Genomic DNA, 19,372 nt, shown 5'->3' on the forward strand with positions numbered 1-19,372 from the left:
TCATTTAGTTGCTTCGTAGTTATGCTGAGACTTAAATACACTCGTGTTCATAGGCAGATCTTTTGAAATTATTTAAAGACAATTGCTTTGCATTCGAATCAACAACAGCAATACTATCTACTACGATGTTGAAATTCTTTCCACTCTCTTGTTTTACAAAAAAATTGAGATGAGCATTCATTTTCAAAAACCCTTCTTCTAGTCTAAATGTCGATTCTCTTCAAATTATATAAATTTCGTCATTGACCCTCTCCCCCCATGTTAAGGCTACTTGCTACATACTCTCCCCTCTGAAAATTCTCTAATGATCACCTTTGAAGAATAAGAAGTATCGGTATCAAATTTGGTAGCAATCCGTTCAGTAGTTCCGGAGTTATGCCGTTGCAAACATTACAACCCCCATTTTAGAGGCACCACATCCATCCCACACGAATACCCTTATAATCATATCTAAGTTGCGCAAAAAGTATGTATGGTCTTCAACAAGTATCGATTCTCGTCAAATTAAATAAATTTTTTCATGACCACTGCTTAGGGCACTTGCTACGGTCCCTCCCCCATAAAAAAACCCTTACAACAATCTCTGAAGAGCAAAAAGCATCTGTGACAGGTGTGATAGCAATCCGTTCAGTAATTTCGGAGTTATGCCATTACAAACATTACACCGCCATTTTTAGTGGCCCTTGCTACATCCATCCCCCATATAATCATATTTAAGGTAAGCAAAATGTTTCTAAGGTCTTCAAAAAATGTTGATTTGCGTTAGGTTATATGATTTTTTTCATGACCCCTCTTGTTAATGACACTTGCGATACTCCCTCTCGGATCAGGGTCATTTCGCCGAAAGTCATTTCGCCGAAAATGTTATTTCGCCGAATGTCATTTCGCCGAATGGGTCACTTCGCCGAATGCCATTTCGCCGAAAGCCATTTCGCCGAAAGGGTCATTTCGCCGAATCCTGTAATCGTCTTGAAATCTTAATTAGAATTAATTTAAATTAAAGACAAACGAAAGATGATTTGTTGACCTACCATTGTACTTTTGACCTACCATTGTACTTCTTGAATAATGATTAATTGTTGTACTATTGAATATAGATTGATTCATGAACCTCAGAAAGTAGTTCCCAAGAAAACTTGTTGGCTATTAGCTAGTAAGCATCAAAGCAATTGCATCGGTGTATCTACCAGGCAAATGTAGGTGGTATTTTCCGTTTATTAAGTGAAAATAAAAAAAATATCTAATGCGGCTACGCCACATCGTTTTGGTTCATGTGCTGTCCGACCTCGCTACCGCTCGTTCGGACCTAACTAAAGCAAAGAAACCTAGCATTGAGTAGACCGGGCAAACGAGGCGGTTACAGGTTTGTATGCAAGAGGCCGCCGCTTCCGACGGCGGGTCGGCGGCCGACTCAGCTGGCGTCGGCTCGGCGGTTTTGTGCCGCCGAGCCATCTTGGCTTCGCTTATGTGGCTGCGCCACATCAGTTATACAGGAGACATTACATGCAGGAGATATGACCCTTACGGCGAAATTACCCTTTCGGCAAAATGACCCTTTCGGCGAAATGACCCTTTCGGCGAAACGACTTTCGGCGAAATGACCTATTCGGCGAAATGACTTTCGGCGAAATGGCATTCGGCGAAACGCCTTTCGGCGAAATGGCTTTCGGCTATATGACCCGCTCCCCTCCCTCTCTTATAAAAATACACTTATAAACATCCCTGAAGAGCTAGAAGTACATGTGCCAAGTTCGATTGCAATCCATCTAGAAGTTTCGGAGTTATGCCGTTACAAACATTACACTCCCCTTTTTAAAGGCACTTGCTACATCCACCCGCCATATAATCATATCTAATATATGCAAAATGTTTCTATGGTCTTCAAAAAGTATAGATTCTCGTCAAATATGACAATTTTTTCATGATCCCCCTCCTGTTAAGGACACTTACTACGCTCCCTCCCCCCATTAAAATACTCTTATGACTATCTCAGAAGACCAAGTATCTGTGCCAAGTTTGGTGACAATCCGTTCAGTAGTTTCGAAATTTCGAAAGGTATGCAAAATGTTTCTATGGTCTTCAAAACTTATCGATTCTTGTCAACTTATATGAATTTTTTCATGACCCCCTCTTGTTAATGACACTTGCTACGCTCCCTCCCCTATAAATATACACCCTAAACCATCTCTGAAGATCTAGAAGTACCTGTGCCAAGTTTGGTGATAATCCGTTCAGTAGTTCCGAAGTTATGGCGTTACAAACATACAAACTTACATCCATTTTTATATACGAGATAGATTATAGATTATTAAATAATAAAAAACTAACACATGCATTATTTTTTCAGGGGGACACATGAAATCGATTTTTCATGTATTGTTTTAATCGATAGATATTTTGTCTGAGAATATAATTTCGAAATTTTAGAGTCGTACTTTGAATATTTTCGGAGACTGTTCTTTGAATTTAATTTTGAAATCCTTTGAAGAACATAAACTTTGAAACGCATTTTCTCGAAACGATTGTTCACACGATGAAAATAAATCCACTGATCTTTTCGAAACGAATCTGTTTTTCGTAAGGCGTTGGAGAAGTGTGTGAACCTTGAATATGTGTTAATGTTTTATTTTTATTGAAAACAATAAGATTAAACAATCACATAGTATCACCAAAATCGGTCGAAACGAAGCTCATCGAATATAATCTGAGCAATTATTGAAATTGGAAGTCTCACTACAAAGCGAAGAAAGTTTACTTGTAATTTGGAATAATATAGTATAGGAATTCTGTGCAGCATACCTGGTTTCGATTTTCTCTGACTAGTGTGACGAATGACTATAAGGTTAAAGCCTCTTTTATCGATTTGAAAATATTTCCAGCATAAACGTCCAGCAGCTATAAATATATCCACCTACTACAGAAAGAAAATGCTGCTCTAGATTTGATTCATCATTCATATTTTCAGCCAACGGATTTTTGCTTTCAAAACGAATAACATGACTAATCCGTTTGAAATAACTTAACCATGCATACTGGAACATTTTGCTAAAGAGTGCACCGTTTGAAATCCGCACACACTCAAATTGATCTAACTTTTGATCCGTTAGGTAAAATCAATTGAAGTTTTACGTAGACATAGTAAAATGTGTATTGTTTACAATCTATGAGTTGAATGCATCAAGTGCGCAAAAGTTTTCAAAATGGAAACGAAAAAGTTATGTTCGTGTGCGAAAAAGTTTTAGCCGAGTACTTTAAAAATAAGGATCTGTCGCATCGCACCGTCGGAAACAAATTTCGAATCGCGAATTTTTCGCGGTGCCTACTATCATAAAACGGTTCAAAGAGCATCTGATTATCATCAGATCAGAAGCGAACGTCCGGAGAAAAACAGACGTCAGGTAATGAGAACGACCATAATCGCGTGGTTGGGAGCTTTAAACGAAAACCGAGTTATAGTAGTAGAAAAACTCACTATCATGGTTCTTTTGTCCCCATTTATCTCATTTTCTTACTTTTATTCGAAGACTGACTGCAAAACTTAAAAAACTGATGTGGACCTCAATTCACGCATTGCACATCCAGTAAAATCAAAACGAATTGCCTATTGAAAACTTTACTAGGATCTACAAAAGACCCTACTAATAGTTTGAAAAAATCTGCAGCATAAAAAATTTCGTGTTCTCATTGCGACAAACAAGGAGCACATTTCAGAAATAGCGAAAGCATCTCATGGATTGGAAAAAAGGCTTTCCACACCATTCAGAGTCAGAACATGCCGAAAACTATGAATTCACGACCAGGGACATAAAAATTTTAAAACAAGTATCCAACCCATGGAAACTAGATACAGCCGAAATTTTTCAAAAATAATTCCACTTATTTACTAAACCTGATTTCTGCTTATCCATCGATCAATCCTACGATCTATCACATCATAACATAATTCAGTTGGTTCGAAGTGATACCCGGAAAGTAAATACATTCTGAAGGTAAAACATAGTTTGAACATGATGAATTCTCATGGGAAGAGTGTTATTGCTCATGATTTGTATCATTTTGATCATAATATCATGAGCAGCTATCGCAATTTCATGAGCATGATTGGCTTGATAATTTTTTAATCATGACAACGGTAAGGTATTTCTTCCCGTGTAAGGTATTTCTTCCCGGCTTATGAATGAAACCTAATGATTATGTTGACAATTATCATATATTGATGGTCGTAAGATTATCACATTCTACAATCCTAAGGGTGTCCTGGTGGATTAGGTAAATTACGTCGTGGATGTTCTTTGCCAATTTTTTTGCTCTATGGATTTAGAAAATCAAGTTCAGAAAAACTTTTGGTAGATGCATCAAAACTTGAAAGCTAGGGCAATCAATGTAAATTTGTTAATGTCGATTAGTTTTCAAATCTACGGATGCTTTTAATTTTTTTTTCGCAAATCCTACAAAATATCCTACAAAAGTAAAATTTCCCGTGTTTGAACCATCTAAAGATTCATCCGTTTACCGGTCAACATCCCGCTACCTTTTTCTGATTTTTTTCCTGTTATTTCCAAAGTGTAAGTGTAAGATGAGATTTCATTATCAGTGTTAGTATGTTGTGTGGTAGTTATTTCATTAGTAAAACCGCAATATTATTTTGTCGGTTACAAGACTTTCAATCAACGAATCGTAATAAAATCAATATTAGCTTCGATTCTAAGAAGTAATACCACAGAAAAAAAAGTTCGAAAATTGTTATATACTGCTGAACCCACGTGTTGGAAATAGTTCGCACGATTCGAAAGTGGCAATTTTGATTTGGAAGAAGAAAAACAAACCGCAGCGTCTCCAAAGTTTGAAAATGCAGAATTGCAGAAACTTCTGGAAGAAGAACTTGCAAAAAAGATTTTTTTCAATGATATGTTTAATAAGGAGTGTATCGAAAATAAGCTATCCACATTCATTCATTCAAATTATGATAAAAAACGATATTTTATTCAAATTAAAAATTGATCCTTTATTGTACGAGGTTAAACTTGAGCATAATGAAAACCGGATGAAATTTAAGTTATTCTTTCACGAATTTTCGAACTTTTGATCGAACGCTCTTCATCAAGTTCCGGACAAGTGTTGCATCGCATTTTTTGGAAGTTTGAGCCCAAATTTTTTTGAACTCCTACATGTTCCCAGCTGCCTTACCAGTCCTCTTGAAGACTCTCTTCACGATTGCCCAGTAACGTTCGATGGGTCGAACCTGAGGCAATTTGGTGGATTAATATTTTTTAACGAAATTTTTACCCTTTTCCGCAAGCCAATTGAGAGTTGTTTTGGCATAGTGAATCGACGCTAAAACCGGCCAAAATAGTGAAGGTGTACTATGCTTCTCATACAAAGGCAACAATCTCTTCTGGAGACACTCAGATCGATAGATTTCTGCATTTATTGTTCCAGTAGTGTAAAAAATGGTTGACTTCAAACCACAGGAACATATTGCTTGCCATACCAGTACCTTTCGACCGAATTTCTTCACTTGAATCGACCCGTCCGCATCGCTCACATCCTCCCCGACGACGACAGTGAAGTATTGTAGACCTGGAAGGGGTTTTGAGTCCTCCTTTACATAAGTCTCATCGTCCATCAAAACGCATGCATTCGGACACTGCAAAAGACGCGAATACAATTTCCGGGCCCTTGTTGCTGCTCGCTTCTTTTGTTCTACACTTTGTTTCGAGATTTTCTGCTTCTTTTAGGTCTTCTGGTGATTTCGCCTCTTGATACGCTAGATCATTCCGACACTCGTTTCTGCTTTTTTTCCAAATCACGTATTGACATTGATTTGTTCTTCATAATTAGAGATACCACTTTTTTGTCCTGTTTCGGGTTGGAAGAACCGGGTTTTCTGCCTCTTTCTGGTAGCTCATCTAAAGAATAGTGCTCCCCAAACTTATTAATGATGGTTTTAACACTGGCATGATGAATTCCAAACCGCTTCGCCAATTTTCGCATAGTAATACCCTTCTCACTTAGTCATGTGTCCAGAACCTTAATTTTCACTTCCTTTTCAATACGCGACATTTTGAAAATGCAGAATTTCAACCGCACAAACAAGTAAACAAACGAAAGCTGAAAGCCAAACGCACAGCATGCTGTGATCTGAGTATAAAAAATCATTACTAATACATGCGTACAACAGAAATGTATGTGGATAGCTTATTTTCGATACACTCCTTAAGGACACTTCCTTAGCTCTAAGATGCCGAGGACAAGACTTGCAAAATTACTCGGAGTTTCTCAGCCAGCGGCATTTGATTTGAAGCCAAGGGACGTCGAACGCCGTTTCTTAACGTGCGAGCAACTGCTAAAACGTCACTAAATAGAAGCTTTCAAATTATTACTGGCGATGAAAAGTAGATTCATTACTATAATCCACAACGTCGGACAACGCATGGATACTCCTTCATCATCATCGACGGCCGTTCAGAAAATTTATAGCCTTTAGGTTATGCTCTGTATATATTAAGAATTTGAATTGACATATCTATGTTAAGAATTTTCATTTACTTGTATACCACATTGACTGAAATGGTATAAAATTGACAGTCTAAGTTCGTCTACCATGGGCGAGAAGAAGATTGATTTATAAGCTACATTTGTCCACCTACATGCAAAGAATAATTGAAGATGGACTTGAACAAATAATTTCAATACATCCAGTTTGAAGAATTGGGCTGACATATTAATCAGGGCTGATAGGAATATAAAACGAGGAATTGATATAAAATCTGAAAACATAAACATGCCGATATTAAGCCCGCTTATCGCGAAATCTTGTTTGTTTAATATTTTATTGCTCTGTGACACATCAATTCAAAATACGTTTTTCACGAAATATTGGATCAGCAGATCACCGTAGCGACGATTTTAGTTCGAAATGAAAACTATTAATGCCTATTTTGTGAAAACGTTTTAAAATGGAATGTCAAACCAAAACTTTCGGATGGCTTGTCGAGAACTAATCACAATAGTAAAACAATGTTTTCTTTTTTTCATAATTCAGTATTTGGTAGTGATCAGCAAACCTGTTCTCACCATATTTATAAACGACTTTATCATTCCACAACCACACAGAAAACACGTATAATTTACGTCTTTTAGTACACACATAATTGATCGCTTTTTAGTCGTTGGATCCGATTAAATAAACGACTGTAAAAGAATACTACAGCTCGTTACATTTGAACAATGATGCAGCATCCATACAGCCAGTAAATATCACATCCTTCTTTCAAGCACCGCTATAGACTTCATTCTATTCCTTAGCGCCGTGCGGAAGTGGATTTATTTCCTTTGCCTCCTCGGGACGGTTTTTATAAAGTCGAAATAAAAATCAACCGTATCTCGAGTAAATAAACACTTGTTCCCTGATGTTTAGCACGGAAGGGGGTACGTTTCTGTATCACTGCTCGTAGCTATGAGGAATCAACAAGTGCTTCCAAGCGTACAAGAAGAACGGTGAAGTGAATCTTTGTCCTTGCTCCTCGGTTTAGCTTTAGGCAAGGAAGTGATAAAAACCTTCGGGAAATGGGTCGGTATTTCATATTCAGTGTATTTTGGAACAGTTATAATAGTTTCAATTATTCATTATCAAGTTTTGAATTGAAAATAAAAAATACAATTGAACCGTTAATACTGCTTCACACAAGCTTTGCAGTATTTGAAGAATATTCTTCAGCATAATGAATTTATCACTGTTGTAATGTAATATCGGAAATTTTGTTTTTATCCGCCTAATGGTGTAATGATGCCTTTTTATAATCGTTTGTATGTTAATTCAAAGTAAATTTTTTTTCGAGATGTTACTCTACTATTGTCGGGTTTACCGCAACCGGGCGAATATTGCCAAAGTAAGTTTAAAAAACTATCAATTATCCAGACTTTCATTTAAAGATAAAAAATCATTACATTTTCTTTCACACGTTCTTTGCATCGTCACTTTCAGATCCTTCAATCTATACAAACTCAATACCTTTCATTTAAATCTAAGTCATGAATATCGGTCAAGATTAGGAAAAATCATCGCTGAGACATCGATAACATAGATTTCAAGAATCGGAAACCGGAGACCGGTATCGTAGAGTGAATTTATATTACTATTATGTGATATCGAAACGAATTTGCATATAATTTTAAACAGACCCATCCGCATGGGGGAGGGAGGGTTCCGGTTTAAACCCCTCTCCCCTCCCTTTGAAACAAAATTTTACACATTTTTCACTGACTTTTCCCTATCTTATTCATTTATTGGAAAAAATCCCACTAGTGCAAGTATTTCTAGATTTTACCATTTAACCTTATTTGATAACCTCTATTTTGTATAAAATTTGAAATTTGACCGACGCCAAATAAACATTTGACGACCCTTTTTCCATGAAAACACTCCTTCTTCCTAGACGGAAAATTTTGCGTACGGGCCTAAGTTTAAAGAAGGTGACTTTAATAAATACACTTGAAATCGTAAGTTCTACCGTTATCATCCAGTTATTCCGGAACCGAAAGTAGGATTCTTGAATATTTTAAGGTACCTCGAGAATTTTTATTCGAAATAGTATGACTTTTATGATCTTCTATTCGATAAATTAGCTTCTGAAAATCTGATTATCTATCTCTGAGAACTTTTCATTTGAATTTAAATTTGTGAAAATCAATTTTCTCATCTCCGAGATTTTCTTTCCCAGAGTTATTTTTTTCAGAAAAGAATGCATTTATAAAATATTAGACAACAAAATTTTTCAAATTTTTTGAATATTGGAAATTTTACGTCCTTCCCATTAAAATTCGTATAGCGACTTTTCGGAGGTGATAAATTTTCCAGTTACTACCGCTCAGTGATACAGTGGTTACTCATTGCTTATTCACATTGGAACCCCAACGCACATACACAGAAATTTTGAGATTTGGACTAGACTAACTGATTCGATTGATACATGACATTCTGCCCTCCGGGCCTCGATTGGAGAATCGATTTCCACACTGATTGCCTAAACTTTCCTTATGAGAGAGGTTAAAATTTTCCAAACCCTGTAAGTGATATTCAATTGGTAGTTCATACGCACTGTTATCACAGTCAGTTTCAATGTTTTGATATCACTAATTTCTATCCACAAAAAGCATACTTAGACATTGAGAAGCAATGGAATAGAAACTATATATCTCGGATGAAGGAAACAACAAGTCGTTCTGTCATGCAGAATTGTTTTAAACATTTGAGCTAGGTTTCATTACCACGTTTAGTTTCCTATAAATCGATTTCACTTTTCCACATAATCTCTATTTACTTCTAAGCTTATTAAAATAGCCCTTACTTTTCGATAAAGCCTCGTACTTTAGTGGTACCGCGACAATTGTTCGGGAAAAACATACGATATGAAAAGATGCTTATGATCGATCGCTGGAGTTGATGAACAGATCGTTCATAAAATGATGGGAAATACACTGAAAGGTTTTTTTTACGAATTTCCGAAACTATGCGTTCTGTTTTAAAGCGGTAGTTATATAAAATCTTTAATCTTTCATTCGAATTTTTTCATTCGTTTTTCTGCATGTAAAGCCTTTTTATATGTATTTTATTTCTTTGTCGCGGTTTTTTCAAAATAATGTTGTTATTTGTGGATTCGCGAAGGATTGTGTTATGAAAATCTTAAGAAATACAAAGTTTTTAAGCGGACTACGTATAGAGAAAGACTTCAATGCATTTCATGAAAAGTTCGTCAATTCATTGCTTTCAAAGGGGAATAAGACTGTCTCAAGTAGAAGCAAAGTAAATTTCAATTGTTCCGATCTTCCGAATCCGTCTTTAAATTTTGAAACCCTTCGCTTTTCTCAGTCTATATCAACCAACCAATCACCACAGGTTGATAGCGTAGAAAATATTTTCCTAGAACACATATGTCTAACCCTTAAGAAAATTTAAAATTAAGTTTCCGAAATACTTCGCAATGTCCTTTCGATTGTTATTCCGTTCGATACGAAACTAAAGCAGTCCATTGCAAAACTAACCTAACTCACCTGAGCACATATGATTGAGCTAATAATATAACCAAAATATAATGCACATCTACTGCAAAATGTAAACAATCTGGAAAAATTACTGAAGGTTTATTTAAACAGAACCTAAAATTTTTAGCGTTCGCCTAAACGCTCGTTAACAAGTGAGTACACAAGTTGTACACTTGAACTAGCACGGCATAACGAAGTCGGAGTTTTGTGTTGTGCTGTATCTTTAGTCAGGTCTGCGAACGAACCGAACGCGGATGGTTTCCCTTGGTGATGGTGATGGCAGTTGCGTTGGCTGCAAGGGCATTTTTATTTGCCTCTGGTATGAGAAAGAGGGGCTGTAAAAAGTCTCTATTTGTTGCTTGTACCGCATACTTGGTAATGCTACTCTCTGTTGAATGGTGGCATCAACAAGTGAATTGTGTAATAAAACTCTCTTCCGTTCTGGCGCTTTGACTGCTTTCACCAGAAGCTATTTACAAATTTGCTCGTTTGGGGCATTGACTGCCTCTATTCTGTTAAGTGACGTCCAGGCTATATAAGATATCCACAAAAGAGCTGCTAAACGATAAAAAGGACGTTTTTGATTTTAGTGCCTTATTATCATTGGCTTTTATACGAAAAGTAGGTTTTGTGATGACAAATTCAGCAGTGCGAACCTGAAATGGTGCGAGGAGACAAATTGAAAAGGTCTCCGAAAAATTAGTACTCATTATTCACAGCTCGTATTGCTTGATCCTGAGAGGCGTACGGTAATCGGTTGTTCAATTAGAATAAAAACGTGAGACCACAATCTGCTACTGAACCAGGAATGAATTGAAACATCAACCGTACAGAAAAGCCTGTTACTCGGGGATACCTGGAAGCTTGTTGTGTTTTTTCTTTGAAGTTTTCTTCGAGCTGATACCCAATTCAATTGCTTTGCAAGTATGCTAAATTAATTTCTCTGCTTGACTGCTGGATGACACACGAGAACTTTTCATTAAAAATTCAAAGCAATTTGCATAACACCGCTAATACACGCTAAGGAACTGTTCTCCATTATCATCATCTTAAAATAAAAAGGGCACTTTTGTAGAAGACAGAAATCGCACAGGCATAAAATCCACCAATCTACATTTAAAAATAAAAGCGAACGGAGAGTGGTAGTGGATTGCTAGAAGCGATTTGGGCTAACAAGACTAGCTGCTGTAAAGAAAGCTGATAGCGGAATGAGTAAAATCCAGATGGTAAACAAACCGGTATTTAAAATAGACGTTCTCATTTAAAGCGCATTGAAGATATTCTAAATTGTTTACAGAGTCTTCTATTCTTTTCGTTTTATATTTTTCAATCAATCGATCACCACACCGAAGAATGGCAGAATTATACATTTGTACGCAGATTAAATGCAATAAATTTTGTGCTATTTTTTTGGTAAATATTTATTAGTCGTGTCATGTCCAAACATATGCATTTAAGAATTGTGTCAGTTTATTCTAAAGCTGAGCAATCCGGTTCATAAAGAATAACTAGTTAAATTACCCGGCGTTACTCGGAAATGTTTCGTGAACGCTAACCTGCCAAAAAAAATCCTGGAAATAGTCCTGCTAATTGAAATAGTCGGAGGCTAAGATTTAGTAATACTCCGGACATGCTCAGACTGCGCGCGGTCAATATGTCATCTTAAATCTCGTAATAATCATAATTTTCACGATATTCTCGTCAAATCGGGTTAGTTTTATCTTTAATTCATTTTGTAAGGAACATTTTGAACACCTTTCCCGGAGGAAAGGTTTTTTTCTTTTCTCATATAAAAAGGCTATACAATCACTGAAAAAAACAACATTTTGAATGGAGGCCCGAAGGGCCGAGTGTCATGCACCATTCCACTCAGGTCGACGAACTGAGCAAATGTCTGTGTATGTATATGTGTGTGTATGTATGTATCTATGTGTGTATGTAACAAATAATGTCACTCGATTTTCTTAGAGATAGCTGAACCGTTTTTCACAAACTCAGACTCAAATAGATTGCTATTGAATTTTATTTCGATCCGACTTCCGGTTCCAGAATTACAGAGCGAAAAGCACAAAAAAAAATAAAACAATGTTCACTCACTTTTCTCAGAGATGGCGTGACTGATTTTCACAAACTTATATTCAAACGATAGGTCTTATGGCCCCGTAGTTCGCTATTGAATTTTATCTTCATCCGATTTCCGGTTCCGGAAGTACAAGGCAATGTGTGCGAATATGGGAAAATGCACACTCCATTTTCTCGGAAATTTCTTAACCGATTTTTACATACTAAAATGCAAATGAAAGGTTTTGAAATTATTTAAATGAAGTCCTCAAAAAGTTCATCCAGATTCGACTTCCGGTTCCGGTATTACAGTGCGATAAGTGAAAATTTTTCAATTTCATGAGTATTTTTTCAAAAGTAATGGCGAAACGAGGTTCAAATGTTTATGAAATTTACTGGTAAATTCATCTAGTTGGCATATAGTTGATTAGTGGATATAACGCCACCGCCTAGCATGCAGCGTGGTTTGTTTAATTTTGTATAGCGTGCTGGGTTGCCAGATTCACTGTTTATAAAATGAAAAGGTAGTTTATACCAAAGAAAGTTTTTGATTTTATTCACGTTTGAAAAAATATCTAGACAGAATCTTCTAGTGATGTTTTTGAAAATATAAGGAATATGAGGAAGGCATAATTAAACCACTAGGTGGATTAAAAAAGGTTTTTATTAGAGACACTTGCTACCCAATTACGCGTATGAATATCCTTACGACCATCTCTTAGTTGCAATAAATATCTTAGTCAGTCGAAAATGTCGATTTTCGCAATATTTGAAACATTTTGCTACAACTCCCCTTGTTAACAAACACTCACTGAGCCTCCTCCCCCTTGAAATGTCCTTATGGCAATTTATGATCAGTGGAAAATACCTGTGCCACGTTTTGAGGCAATTTTTTAAATTGTTTCGGAGTTCGGAGTTATGTTGAATAATACATACAATTATCCTTTGAACTCCCCATCCTTTGGGGCTCTTACTTTATATAGCCTCCTAAAAACACAATTACGGTTCTCTGAAGGGCAAATAGTACTCAGCTGGCAGTGTCGTTTTTGGAAAATTTGATCAATTTTACAAGCACTTCTACATCCGTCACAAACAAATCGACCGTCCCTCGACAAAAGGGCCTAACTGCAAATGACAGTTTCTCTTTGTTTACCTTTTCTTTCACGATTTACCGTACAGATTTTATATTTGACGCTTTACTCTTCGCAAAACTTTCAAGGTAAAGGTACAAGCTTTCGAAATTGTAGAGAATTTGCAATATTGGCTCCGTACTAATCAAAAGAGAAAGTAAACAAAGAGAGGCTCTCATTTGCAGTTAGGCCCTTTTGTCGTGGGACTATCGAAATACCCTTAAGACCATATAAGAGTTGTGCGGTGTATTTATGGCCTTCAAAGTGTATCGATTATCGTTGAATTAGACAGATGCAAAAAAATTACTGTACCCACTACTATTGAACTTGTTCAAAATATTATATAATTAGTTATGGTCATATTTTTTTCGAAGATACATAACATTTCAGAAGAACGAAATAACGGTTCGGAAAAACTAGTTCTTCCGGAGAGCTATTAGTCGTTTTTTTATCATTTCAATTGATATCCATTGCTTTGGAAGGATTTAAATTTCTTTGGAATTGAGAATCATTAATTTGGAAAAAAAAATTCACATCGATGCGTGAAATATAGTTCGGTCTTACCTTTTTTTATATATTTAAAAAATAGGTATAGAATTATCTCAAACTTTAGAAAATTTTTTCGAGGCCGGGAGGGCCGAATGTCATATACCAATCGATTCAGCTCGACGAACTGAACAAATGTCCGTGTGTGTGTGTGTGTGTGTGTGTGTGTGTGTGTGTGTGTGTGTGTGTGTGTCTGTATGCGTGTTGTCAACTAAAAGTTCGAGATCTCAGAGATTGCTGAACCGATTTTTATCAAACTAATCTCCCCGTCACCTCGAACGCTATTGAATGGTTTTGAGATCGGATGTTTACTTTTTGAGTTGTACGAAGTTTTATGTCTAAATTTTCAGTTTTTTGACAGTATCTGTCACAATTGACCTTGAAAACAGAATACATTTTCAGACTTAGATTCCGCACGGTAATACCTATCCAAAAAGCCATAGATTGTTACAATCCGTCCATTTTTAACGGAGATATCGACATTTTTGTGTAAGCGACTTTTTCCCCTATTACAGCAGTAGAAGTTTTGAGCGCTGTCTGGCAAAGAAATGCTTAGGAGCCATATAAAACACGATTTTTTATACTGTTACATACATTTGTTTCTAAGTACCCAAAAGACTATGTACAGCATGATATTTTGTCTCGGGCCGATTTTAGCATGGTTCGTTTTTGGTAACATAATCGTCCGAATATACCATACGTAAACCAGATGATGGCAGAATTTTCGAGTTGAAAGCAATTCCATAATTATATTGATTTAAACAACTTACAGAAATAAATGCTGGAGCCATAAACCATTCAAATCAGTGCGTCGAGATCAGCAAATGCGTGTCTGACAAATAATTTCACTTAATTTTTTTCGGAGATGACTCAACCGTTCTCTACAAACTCAGATTCATATGAAAAGTCGTATATTCCCAAACAAGGTTCCTGAATTAAGTTTGTTTCCGACCTCTGGAACTACAGGATGATATGTGAAACGAAATTAAAATTGTGTAACTCATCTTTCTCGTAGATGGCGTAAGATTCAAATGAAATCTAAGAATCATCTAAGATTTAAATGAGAAATTTTAAGATTCTTTAAAACATCTTGTTTTTCAGTCAGATCCAACTTCCGGTTTCGGAGATACAGGGTGATTACTATAAAAATGTCTATTTCACATAAATTATCAGGTTTAGCAGATTTGGATAGTCGATAACCAAATAAACTTATTCCATTTTTGGTTGTATTCAGTTTTCGTTTCGGAAGGCACCCAAAAATTTAATTCGCACTACGATTCCTCAAAGATGTCTACATCGTTTTCTCAAAAAAAGAAAGCCAAATCGAATTTCAGAAACAAAAGTTCAAATTAAAATAAATCCAATTTCATCCAATTCTGACTTCCGATTCTGGATTTGTAGGATGATGAATTTTTAAAATTCAAAGCGATATAGAAGATGACAATCCTGAAAAGCTTTAAAGTTGGACTCAAAAATATTGCAATTTATTCGTCATATGGCCATACGAACCGGTTTGGGTTATGCTGGTTCCTGAATACCAGCTCTGGGAGTACCCTAAATTACCGTAAACTTTACGGTGGAACTTCGACATATCATGGAATGTTTAATCGATTGTTACACTTTTAAATTCAAATTCGATCCGATTTGCAGTTACGACATTAAAGAGTAATGAGTGATTAAAATCTCAAATTGGCACTTAAAACGGACATTAGAATAATGTCATGAAAACTGAAACACCGAAGAATATTCATGCAGTAAGACACATGTGGATTGGTAAAGAAGTGATCATCTCACTGCTAGGTGGGTTAAGTTTTTAAAATATAGAGTAGTGTGACAGTTCATAAAAACAGATGTAGAAATACGTAACCACTTCCCTGTGTTCTTTGAATCCACATTAGTTCTAACATTAAACTCAATCCTTCTAATCGTTTTCATCGTTTATTTTTATTCACTTTTTATAACTGTTGATTCATGTATAAATTTACTACACAATTTTATTACAACAATTTGCTCAAATATAACGAATAAATAATTGTATTTATATGTTATGAATGAATGCAAAAATTGAGAGTTTTTCGGCACATACTCCTGCTACTTCATTTCTCAGGTAAATCACAAGAGCTCTATACACATAATGCGCGACTTCTTACAACTTTAATCAAACACTTGTTCTTAGGCCCAGCAATAAAGTTACCCTTGGCACGAATGAAAGTGTTCGCCTTTTCGCCATAGAGACGAGAGGAAAAACCATCACCCCACCACCTCGACCTACTCCATCTTTCATCCACGGTTGGCATTCCGCACTGTTCGTTTACATGAAGGACGTCTGTTTTTGGCTGGTCGCCTCGTGGTGAGGCTAAGAAAATCCAATTCACCCCCGCCGAGTTGATTGATCCTTCCATGGATGCAGTGGAAAGCAACCAAGTGGAAGGATACAGATCAGGCGATTAGTATAAATTATTCAAGAAATTATGCTTTAGCAAATGAGCGCGAAGCGTGTCCGAGATGAAAACACTTTGCTCACCGCACGGCTAAAAGCTGCTGACTCTCAACGCCTCATCAACCTTGTGCAATCTAGTGCTTCTTATTTTTTGTTTGAGTTTTTACCGTGACTGTCTACCACCGAACTATGACTGTGTGGTCTTGGTTGAATAGCTGCCGTTACTGCTTCTACAAGGGAGAGCGATTTTACAGCTTTTGATGGGTGTCAAAAAGGTCGAGTAGATGTTTTCTAGAAAATAGTCTGTTGCAGTATCTTCAATACCCGCATGATAGCACTTGTAAAAAATTGTATATAAGTGGGTGGCAAAACATAAACCCATATATAGTTTTGTGGATTTAAATTAAATTTATATTATATCAAGAAATATTTCCCTATTTTTCTCCAATAATTCATCGATAACGTGATCGCAAAACTACATTCAAAGGCAACCTTTTAATTAATTAAACTTCACTATTCGGAGAGTGAGATAACACTTGTTTTACGTTCGGCATACGATCTTTTGCATTAATATTGAGTTTATTTCTTAGTTTAATGATAACTGGGTGATAACGACTTTCAGTTTAGTTCAAATTTCGATAAAAAGACAGAAAAAAACGGTTAGTAGGGAACAAAATCACCTATCTTGAGAATCAAACCAAATTATCAAAATTAAAAATTTTATTTATTCGTAAGTCGAATTTAAGTTAATGGGGCCAATATTTTTTTTGTAATACTCCATAAGAAATTTTTGGGTACGTTTTTTCTGAGAACATTTTGTGAAAATCACGAGCATACCATTTTTTTTTTGTAAACGGAAAGACCGAAATTAGCATTTTGGCGAAAAAATTAGTTGATTTTCTGATTTTGGTTAGTTATTTTTTGAGACAACTAAAAAAATCTTACTTTTGCTAATTTAGATTTTTTAATTCTAGTTCCCTTAATAATAATAAAATATTTGTTAAAATAGCTATTTTTTAGTTGAATTCACCAATTAAACGTGCTGTCATTTCTTAGCTAAGGCACACTTCATATCCATTCAACTAATTTTTTAGTTGAATTAGAGAAATAAAACGTTGTTTTCAACCAACATAAATGGTTGAATTGGTTTCTGCAATTTGCAGCTATATGGCGCACTGTCACCGAAAAAACGTTAACACCGTAATGACTACTAGCCACTAGATGACACACTACTACCGAAAAAAATTTCGCGGTTATCTTTTCTATATTGGCAGGTATGTTTTCTTCATTCGACTCTCTCACTGAAAACTTTGAGCACTCGGAAAACAAAAACCGAATACAAGTAGTACACCGGACGGTGTAGTCCGGAATGTTAGAAGATACAAAAAACATCATTTGACGTGTACATTTAGAGTGCAACATTCGAAACTCACATCACTGTTTCGCGTAAAAACATTATTACCCACAATTGCTTCAAATGCGCACAAATTCTTAATAAATACACTTTCCACTGAGAGTTTACGGCATTTTTCCATATCGGTTTAGAAATTTATATATGGATATAGCGTAACACATGCGAAAAACATCTAAACAATTTGAAAGCAGTTTCACAAGACTGTCTTTTTTAGCATTTTAATGGATTGTTTTGCTTTGACACTTCTCATGAGTTTTTGGCTAATAAACTTGTTAATAAAATCAATTTCATTTTTGTTTTCTTTGTGCTGTCCTTCAGTAATGACGGTGATAGATAAATAGAATCAAATTTTATGATTTTAGTAACGAAATTAGTTGTCAATGAGAATTTCGTGTTGGATTGAAATATTGCTGGTTTGTGTCCAGAATATTCGCCAATTAAACACATTCTCTAAAAATAAGAGTTTTTTGCAGCACAGTAAATTCTAAATTTTAACTAATTTTATAGTTATTTTGGAAATTTTGTTGTTAAAATCAACTAATTCCAAAACAGTAATACGAATTAGGCGCAGAGCTAATTTCGGTCGTTCCGTGTAGGTTTCGTCATTATTCGACAAATTAAAAAAATGGTTGAAAAAGTTGAGCCCTTTTCAAACGACAGTCTAGATCAATTTTGGAAAACCAAAGTATGCTAAGTGACATTTTAGGACGAAGTCTATATTTCCAGAAAGTTTGATTCAAATCTTTGAGAATATTGCCAACAACAAATACGATTTAGCAAGAAATTCATCTTTTGTACTAAAGTAATTTTTGGCAGGGAACATTAAGAAAACCGAATATAAAATCGCATTCAAATAATCTGCATAACATCGTAAATCCGCATATAAAAGACCTGAGTTTTGTTTCTGATATAATCAAATAGTCTTCATCATTCTTTTATGATTTTGAGCCAACCCTTAGCCTTACAAAAGTTAATCTCACATTTTTCAACACAACCACACGAAACAACTGATGTATCGTGTTTTTTTTTGTCTACGTACACAGGTGCTAGGACAAAATCAGAATTCTTCTGAAAAAAAACTACGAAAAAGAAGGGCAACATCATCCATCAATGAGGTGCGAAATATTCCACGCACTAGATTGGAGCATTCCTCAAAGGAGTAACCGGTCTTGATTAATCAGAACAAAAATACTCATGAAACAAGGGTTCGAATGGTCCCCCAGTACATTGACGAAATCTTGTTTAAGATTTTTCTGCATCCCAGTGTAGTTACTGACTTGCCTTCTACCTTCGACGTAGAAGCTATTTCTTCTTCTTCTTTTTTGTGGTTCGTCTCCATCTTGGCTTTGGTGTCGACTGTTGAACTTCGGTGTGGGGATATGAAAAATGCGGAAAAAGTTTCGCGCTTGGTTTGTTGAAAAAAGTTATGCCATCTTCCCCCACTCTACAACCAACAGCAACCAAATCAGCCACTTTCGGGATCTGCGGCATACATTCTTGGAATTCGAGCCCCGAGATGAGCTGTCAGGAGGTGGCATGGCAGAGTAATGCAAAAGTAGTGCGAGTTTCTGACGGCCGGATCGGAAGAAAAATGACCATGACAACAAAGTGTGTAAAAGTTAGCAGTGGTGAAAGACGTAAAAGTTCAAGTTGGAAATAATTCGCTGATTGACTTTTTGGCGTCAGTTAGTCACGGTGCGGTGAGCTGTACTCCAATGGATCACCCTCATTGGTCGG

At 36.0% G+C, this 19,372-nt stretch overlaps 1 protein-coding gene across 5 annotated transcripts in view; it reads right to left on the minus strand.

Moving 5' to 3' along the window:
* Positions 1–19,372, minus strand: part of LOC131440515 (forkhead box protein O) — a 208,514-nt gene that overhangs the window by 34,212 nt on the left and 154,930 nt on the right. The window lies entirely within an intron of this gene.

This window comes from Malaya genurostris, chromosome 1 (genome assembly GCF_030247185.1).
Source record: "Malaya genurostris strain Urasoe2022 chromosome 1, Malgen_1.1, whole genome shotgun sequence".
NCBI lineage: Eukaryota > Metazoa > Arthropoda > Insecta > Diptera > Culicidae > Malaya > Malaya genurostris.